Genomic DNA, 8732 nt, shown 5'->3' on the forward strand with positions numbered 1-8732 from the left:
AGACCTAAAAGAGAAACATGAGGAATTTATCAGATAGAATTCAAATAAATAGTCATAAGGATACTGACTGAATTCTGGAGAAAAACTGGTGAACTAAGTGAGAACTTCAGAAAGAAATGGAAAATATATATAGATAAAGAACCAATCAGTACTGACTAATAGCTGAAGTGAAAAATGCACTCGAGGAAGTCAGCAGCAGATTAGAGGATGCAGAAAAATGAATTACTGATGTGGATTATAGGGTAATGGAGATCAACAAATCAGAACAGCAAAAAGGAAAAAAAAATTAAAAAGAGGATGGTTTAAGCAACCTTTGGGACAATATCAGGCATAGTAACATTTGTATTATGAGTCCCAGAAGGAGAAAACAGAGAGGAAGGGCCAGAGAACCTTTTGGAAGAAATAATGGCTGATCTGCCAATTTTTTATCTGTATTTTTTATTTAAAAAATTTTAAAAAATATTTATTTATTTTTATGAAACTATATGAGCTGTTTGTTTATTTTGGAGATCAATTCTGTGTCTGTTGCTTTGCTTGCACATAATTTCTCCCATTCTGAGGATTGTCTTTTCATTTTGTTTATGGTTTCCTTTGCTGTATAAAAGCTTTTAAATTTAATTAGATCCCTTTTTTTTTCATTACTTTGGGAAGTGGAACAAAAAATATCTTGCTGCAACTTATGTCACAGAGTGTTCTGCCTATGTTTTCTCTAAGAGTTTTATAATGTCTGACCTTACATTTAGGTCTTTAATCCATTCTGAGTTTATTTTTGTATGTGGTGTTATGGAGTGTTCTAATTTCATTCTTTTATGTATAGCTGCCCACTTTTCTTAGCACCACTTACAGAAGAGACTGTCTTTTCTCCATTGTACATTCTTGCCTCCTTTGTCATAGATTAGGTGACCATAGGTACATGGGTTTATCTTTGGGTTTTTATCCTGTTCTATTGACTGTATTTCTGTTTTTTGTTTTTTTTGTGTGCCAGTATCATACTGTTTTGGTAACTGTGTAATATAGTCTGAAGTCAGGAAGCCTGATTTACCCAGCTCCATTTTTCTTTTTCAAGATTGCTTTGGCTATCAGATTGCAATATTTCCACACAAATTGTAAAATTTGTTTTCAAACAAATTTTTGTTCTAGTCTGTGAAAGATGCTGTTGGTAATTTGATAGGGATTGCATTGAATCTGTAGATTGCTTTTGGTAGTGTAGTTATTTTCACAAATTTTATCTTTCCAGTCCAAGAACTCACGTGAACTATCTCTTCATCTGTTTGTGTAGTCTTTGGTTTCTTTCATCAGTATCTTATATTTTTCTAAGTACAGGTCTTTTGCCTTCTTTGGTAGGTTTATTCCTAGATATTTTATTTTTGATGCAGTGGCAAATGGGATTTTTTCTTTAATTCCTTTTTCTGATCTTTCATTGTTAATGTACAGGAATGCAATCAACACCTCTGAAGAAGACATACAGATAGCCAACAGGTATATGAAAAGATGTTCAACATAACTAATTATTAAAGAAATGCAAATAAAACTACAATGAAGTATCACCTCACACCAGTCAGAATGACCATCATCAAAAAAATCTACAAACTATAAATGCTGGAGAGTGTATGCTAAAAAAGGAAATCTCCTGTGCTATTGGAAGGAACACAAATTGGTACAACCACTATGGAGAACAGTATGGAATTTCCTTAAAAAACTAAAAATAGAACTAATATATGATCCAGAAATCTCACTCCTGGGCTTATACCCAGAGAAGACCATAATTTGAAAAGATACATGCACCCCAATGTTGGTTGTGGCGTTATTTACAATAGCCAGATCATGGAAACAAGCTTAATATTCACTGACAGATGAATAGATAAAGAAGATATGGTGTATATAAACAATGGAATGTTACTCAGCAATAAAAAAACAATAATAATGTCACATGCAGCAATGCAGCATGGAGGACCTAGAGATTGTCATAATTAGTGAAGTAAAGTCGGACACAGAAAGATAAATATCATATAATATCATTTACATGTAGAATCTAAAAAAATAAAGATACAAATTATTTAAAAAACAAAAGTAGTGTCACAGAAGTAAAAAACAAATGTAATTTCCAGGAGATGGCGGATAAATTGGGAGATTATGACTGACATATACACACTACAATATATAAAGTTGATAGCTTTTAAGAACCTGGTCAATTCTCTGTAATGACCTATATGGGAAAATAAATGATTCACTTTGTTTTATGCCATTCCCTTCTTCAGAGGATCTTTCTGACCCAGGGACTGAACCCAGGTCTCCTGCATTGTAGGCAGACTCTTTACCATATGAGCCACTAGGGAAGACTTGTACATCTGAAACAAACACAATTAGAGGAGGAGCACAGGAAGATGGTGGAGGAATAGGATGGGGCAACCACTTTCTCCCCCACAAAATCAGCAAAAGATAATTTGAACGCTGAGTAAGTCTCACAAAACAACTTCTGAATACTGGCAGAGGACATCAGGCACCCAGAAAAGCAGCCCATAGTCTTAGAAAGGAGGTAGGAAATAGTACAAAAGATAAAAAGAGAGGCGAAAGAGGAAGGGACGGAGCTCCGTCCCGGGAAGGGAGGCTTGAAAAAAAAAAGAAGTTTCCAAACACCTGGAAACACTGGCGAGTGGAACCTCAGAGGGCCACATAACTGGGAGACAAGAGACATAAATAATTAAAACTCATGGACTAAGTGCCCAGAGGAAACTCTCAGCAGAGAAGCAGCACAGACGCCCGAACCCCTCACTAGCAGGCAGGGGCTGGGCAGGGAGCCGTGGGCAGCGGCGCTTAGAGGGAGAACCAGGCTTGATCGCCCCAGGGAAAACTGAGGGCGCGAACTTAAGATAGCGAAGCAGAAAGGCGAAAAGCCGGAACCCAAGACTCCACCAGCCCTGCTCACAGAACAAAGGACTGAGCAGAGCGAGCTGGCAGCGGGCGGCCCATCCCCCAGCCCTCGCCAACACAGGCAGGGAGAGCAGCCAGCGCCGGAAGGGGCAGCCACAGCCCCAGAGAGGCTTCCCGTGCCAAGCTGCAGGAAGGCTTCCTTGCTAACCAAGACTTCTTGGGTTCAGGCCGGTCGATATCCGCCTGAGAAACTGTGCCGGTTGTACACCCAGAAAACCGAGTGGCAGGGACCGGGGAGGTGATAAGTCGCAGCAACTGCGCTCGCCAAACGCCTGGTCACTGAGCTGCTAGGACCGGGGATGGCACAAAATGCAGGCCCAACCAAGTCTGCGCCTTTGTGGAGTATCAGAGGACCTGAACCCAAGCCGCTCAGACCTGAGAAGTGCATGCAACCCAGCGACGGCCGCGGATAGCTCCCGGCAGAGCATCCCAGAGCCTGAGCAGCATAAACAGGGAAAGCACACGCCTCGAGCGGGGGCATTCCCAGTGTAGCCGAGACACTGCGAACACTCCCCACAGAAGCCAGGGATATTTGTTAGCTGCGTTCCTCCCTCCCCACAGCAGGACTGAACAGGTGAGCCGGGAAAAAAAAAAAATTGTCCACCACCACATCCTGGTGTCAGGACGGGAATTAGACACTGAGGAGACCAGAAAACAGAAGAGCTTTTTCAACAGAAGGAACTGCCTTGGAAGTAACAGAAGGAGAAGCCTTGAGCCTACTGCAAGAATAAGACTGAAAACCAGAGGCAGAAGCTTAAGTCCAAATCCTGAGAACACCAGAGATCTCCTGTTCCAGAGAACATTAATTGATAGGTACTCATCAAATGCCTCCATACATACACTGAAACCAGGCACCATCCAAGAGTCAACAAGTTTCAGTGAAAGACATACTATGCAAACTATTCAGCAACATAGGAGAATAGCACTGAGCTTCAATATTCAGGGTGCCCAAAGTCTCTCCAAACCCACTGACATCTCAAACCCATTACTGGACATTTCATTGCACTCCAGAGAGAAGAAATCTAGCTCCACCCACCAGAACATCAACACAAGCTTCCCTAACCAGGGAACCTTGACAAGTCACCCATCCTACCCCACACACAACAAGGTAACTACATAATAAAGAGAACTCCACAAACTGCCAGAAGACGGAAAGGCCACCCCGAACACAGCAATATAAGCAAGATAAGAGGCAGAGAAATACCCAGCAAGTAAAGGAACAGGATAAATGCCCACCAACACAAACAAAAGAGGAAGATGTAGGGAACCTACCCAATAAAGAATTTTGAATTTTAATTGTGAAAATGCTTCAAAATCTGAAAAGCAAAATGGAGTTACAGATAAATAAACTGGAGAAAAGGATTGAGAAGATGCAAGAAATGTTTAATAAGGAATTAGAGGAAATAAAAAAGAGTCAGTATATAACGAATAATGCAATAGATGAGATCAGAAACACTCTCGAGGGCACAAACAGTAGAATAACGGAGGCAGAAGACAGGATAAGCGAGCTAGAAGATAGAATTGTAGAAATAAATGAAACAGAGATGGAAAAAGAAAACAGAATTAAAAGAAATGAGGATAATATTAGAGACCTATGGGACAATATTAAACACCCCAACATTTGAATCATAGGAGTCCCAGAAGAAGAAGACAAAAAGAAAGACCATGAGAGAATACCTGAGGAGATAATAGTTGAAAATTTCCCTAAAGTGGGGAAGGAACTAATCACCCAAGTCCAAGAAACACAGAGAGTCCCTAATAGGATAAACCCAAGGTGAAATACTCCAAGGCACATATTAATCAAATTAACAAAGATAAAGCACAAAGAACAAATATTAAAAACAACAAGGGAAAAACAACAAATAACACACAAGGGGATCCCCATAAGGATATCAGCTGATCTTTCAGCAGAAACTCTTCAGGCCAGGAGGGAATGGCAAGACATACTTAAAGTGATGAAAGAAAGTAACCTACAGCCCAGATTACTGTACCCAGCAAGGACCTCATTCAAATATGAAGGAGAAATCAAAAGCTTTACAGACAAGCAAAAGCTGAGAGAATTCAGCATCATCAAACCAGCTCTCCAACAAATACTAAAGGATCTTCTCTAGACTGGAAACACAGAAAGGGTATATAAACTCGAACTCAAAACAATAAAGAAAAGGGCAACAGGATCATTCTTATCAATAATCACCTTAAACGTAAATGGGTTGAATGCCCCAACCAAAAGACAAAGGCTGGCTGAATGGATACAAAAAGAAGACCCCCATATATGTTGTCTACAAGAGACCCACCTCAAAACGAGGGACACATACAGACTGAAAGTGAAGGGCTGGAAAAAGATATTCCACGCAAATAGAGACCAAAAGAAAGCAGGAGTAGCAATACTCATATCAGATAAAATAGATTTTAAGACAAAGGCTGTGAAAAGAGACAAAGAAGGACACTACACAATGATCAAAGGATCAATCCAAGAAGAAGATATAACAATTATAAATATTTATGCACCCAACATAGGAGCACCGCAGTATGTAAGACAATTACTAACAAATATGAAAGGAGAAATTAACAATAACACAATAATAGTGGGAGACTATAATACCCCACTCACACCTATGGATAGATCAACTAAACAGAAAATTAACAAGGAAACAGAAACTTTAAATGATACAATAGAGCAGTTAGACCTAATAGATCTCTATAGGACATTTCACCCCAAAAAAAATGAATTGCACCTTTTTCTCAAGTGCTGCTGCTGCTTCTGCTAAGTCACTTCAGTCGTGACCGACTCTGTGTGACCCCATAGACAGAAGCCCACAAGGCTCCCCCTTCCCTGGGATTCTCCAGGCAAGAACACTGGAGTGGGTTGCCATTTCCTTCTCCAATGTGTGAAAGTGAAAAGTGAAAGTGAAGTCGCTCAGTCGTGTCCGACCCTTAGCGACCCCACGGACTGCAGCCTACCAGGCTCCTCCATCCATGGGATTTTCCAGGCAAGAGTACTGGAGTGGCTTGCCATTGCCTTCTCCATTTCTCAAGTGCACATGGAACCTTTTCCAGGATAGATCACATCCTGGGCCATAAATCTAGCCTTGGAAAATTCAAAAAAATCGAAATCATTCCAAGCATCTTTTCTGACCACTATGTAGTAAGATTAGATCTCAATTACAGGAGAAAAACTATTAAAAAGCCAACATATGGAGGCTGAACAACATGCTGCTGAATAATGAACAAATCATAGAAGAAATCAAAAGAGAAATCAAAATATGCATAGAAATGAATGAAAATGAAAACACGACAACCCAAAACCTCTGGGACACTGTAAAAGCAGTGCTAAGGGGGAAGTTCACAGCAATACAGGCACACCTCAAGAAACAAGAAAAAAGTCAACTAAATAACCTAACTCTACATCTAAAGAAACTAGAAAAGGAAGAAAAGAAGAACCCCAGAGTTAGTAGAAGGAAAGAAATCGTAAAAATAAGGGCAGAGATAAATGCAAAAGAAACAAAAGAGACCATAGCAAAAATCAACAAAGCCAAAAGCTGGTTCTTTGAGGAGGTAAATAAAATTGACAAACCACTAGCCAGACTCATCAAGAAACAAAGGGAGAAGAACCAAATCAATAAAATTAGAAATGAAAATGGAGAGATCACAACTGACAACACAGAAATACAAAGGATTATTAGAGAATACTATCACCAATTATATGGCAATAAAATGAATAACTTGGAAGAAATGGGCAAATTCCTAGAAAAGTACACCTTGCCAAAACTGAAGCAGAAAGAAATAGAAAATCTGAACAGACCCATCACAAGCATGGAACTAGAGGATGTAATCAGAAATCTTCCAACAAACAAAAGCCCAGGTCCAGAAGGCTTCACAGCTGAATTCTACCAAAAATTTAGAGAAGAGCTAACACCTATTCTACTCAAACTCTTCCAGAAAATTGCTGAGGAAGGGAAACTTCCAAACTCATTCTATGAGGCCACCATCACCCTAATCCCAAAACCTGGTAAAGATCCCACAAAAAAAGAAAACTACAGGCCAATATCACTGATGAAGATAGATGCAAAAATCCTTAACAAAATTCTAGCAATCAGAATCCAACAACACATTAAGAAGATCATACATCATGACCAAGTGGGCTTTATCCCAGGAATGCAAGGATTCTTCAATATCCACAGATCAATCAACGTAATACACCACATTAACAAACTGAAAAATAAAAATCATATGATTATCTCAATAGATGCAGCGAAAACCTTCAACAAAATACAACATCCATTTATGATAAAAACCCTCAAGAAAGTGGGAATAGAAGGGACATATCTCAACACAATAAAAGCTATATATGGCAAACCCACAGCAAACATTATCCTCAATGGTGAAAAACTGAAAGCATTTCCCCTAAAGTCAGGAACAAGACAAGGGTGCCCACTCTCACCCCTACTATTCAACATAGTTCTGGAAGTTTTGGCTACAGTAATCAGAGCAGAAAAAGACATAAAAGGAATCAAAATTGGAAAAGAAGAAGTAAAACTTTCACTGTTCGCTGATGACATGATCCTCTACACAGAAAACCCTAAAGACTCTACCAGAAAACTACTAGAGCTAATCAATGAATACAGTAAAGTTACAGGATATAAAATCAACACACAGAAATCCCTTGCATTCCTATACACTAATAATGAGAAAATACAAAGAGAAATTAAGGAAACTATTCCATTCACTGTTGCAAAGAAAAGAATTAAATACTTAGGAATATATCTACCTAAGGAAACAAAAGACTTGTACATAGAAAACTATGAAACACTAGTGAAAGTAATCAAAGAGGACACTAATAGATGGAGAAATATACTGTGTTCGTGTATTGGAAGAATAAATATTGTAAAAATGAGTATGCTACCCAAAGTAATTTATACATTCAATGCAATCCCTGTCAAGCTACCAATGATATTTTTCACAGAACTAGAAGAAATAATCTCACAATTTGTATGGAATTACAAAAAACCTTGAATATCCAAAGCAATCTTGAGAAAGAAGAATGGAACTGGGGGAATTAACCTGCCAGACTTCAGGCTCTACTACAAAGCCACAGTCATCAAGACAGTATGGTACTGGCATAAAGACAGAAATATAGATCAATGGAACAAAATAGAAAGCACAGAGATAAATCCACGTACCTATGGACACTTTATCTTTGACAAAGGAGGCAAGAATATAAAATGGAGAAAAGACAGCCTCTTTAACAAGTGGTGCTGGGAAAAGTGGTCAGCCACTTGTAAAAGAATGAAACTAGAACACTTCCTAACACCATACACCAAAATAAACTCAAAATGGATTAGAGAGCTAAATGTAAGACCAGAAACTATAAAACTCCTAGAGGAGAACGTATTCAAAACAGTCTCCGACATAAATCACAGCAGGATCCTCCAATACCCACCTCCCAGAATATTGGAAATAAAAACAAAAATAAACAAAGGGAACCTAATTAAAATCAAAAGCTTCTGCACAGCAAAGGAAACTATAAGCAAGGTGAAAAGGCAGCCTTCACAATGGGAGAAAATAATAGCAAATGAAGCAATTAATAAAGGATTAATCTCAAAAATATACAAGCAGCTCCTGCAGCTCAATTCCAGAAAAATAAATGACCCAATCAAAAAATGGGCCAAAGAACTAAACAGATGTTTCTCCAAAGAAGACATAAAGATGGCTAACAAACACATGAAAAAATGCTCAACATCCCTCATAATCAGAGAAATGCAAATCAAAACCACAATGAGATACCATTTCACAACAGTCAG

The sequence above is a fragment of the Moschus berezovskii genome, chromosome 7 (assembly GCF_049115385.1).
Source record: "Moschus berezovskii isolate FMDL1 chromosome 7, NW_MosBer_1.0, whole genome shotgun sequence".
Taxonomy (NCBI): domain Eukaryota; kingdom Metazoa; phylum Chordata; class Mammalia; order Artiodactyla; family Moschidae; genus Moschus; species Moschus berezovskii.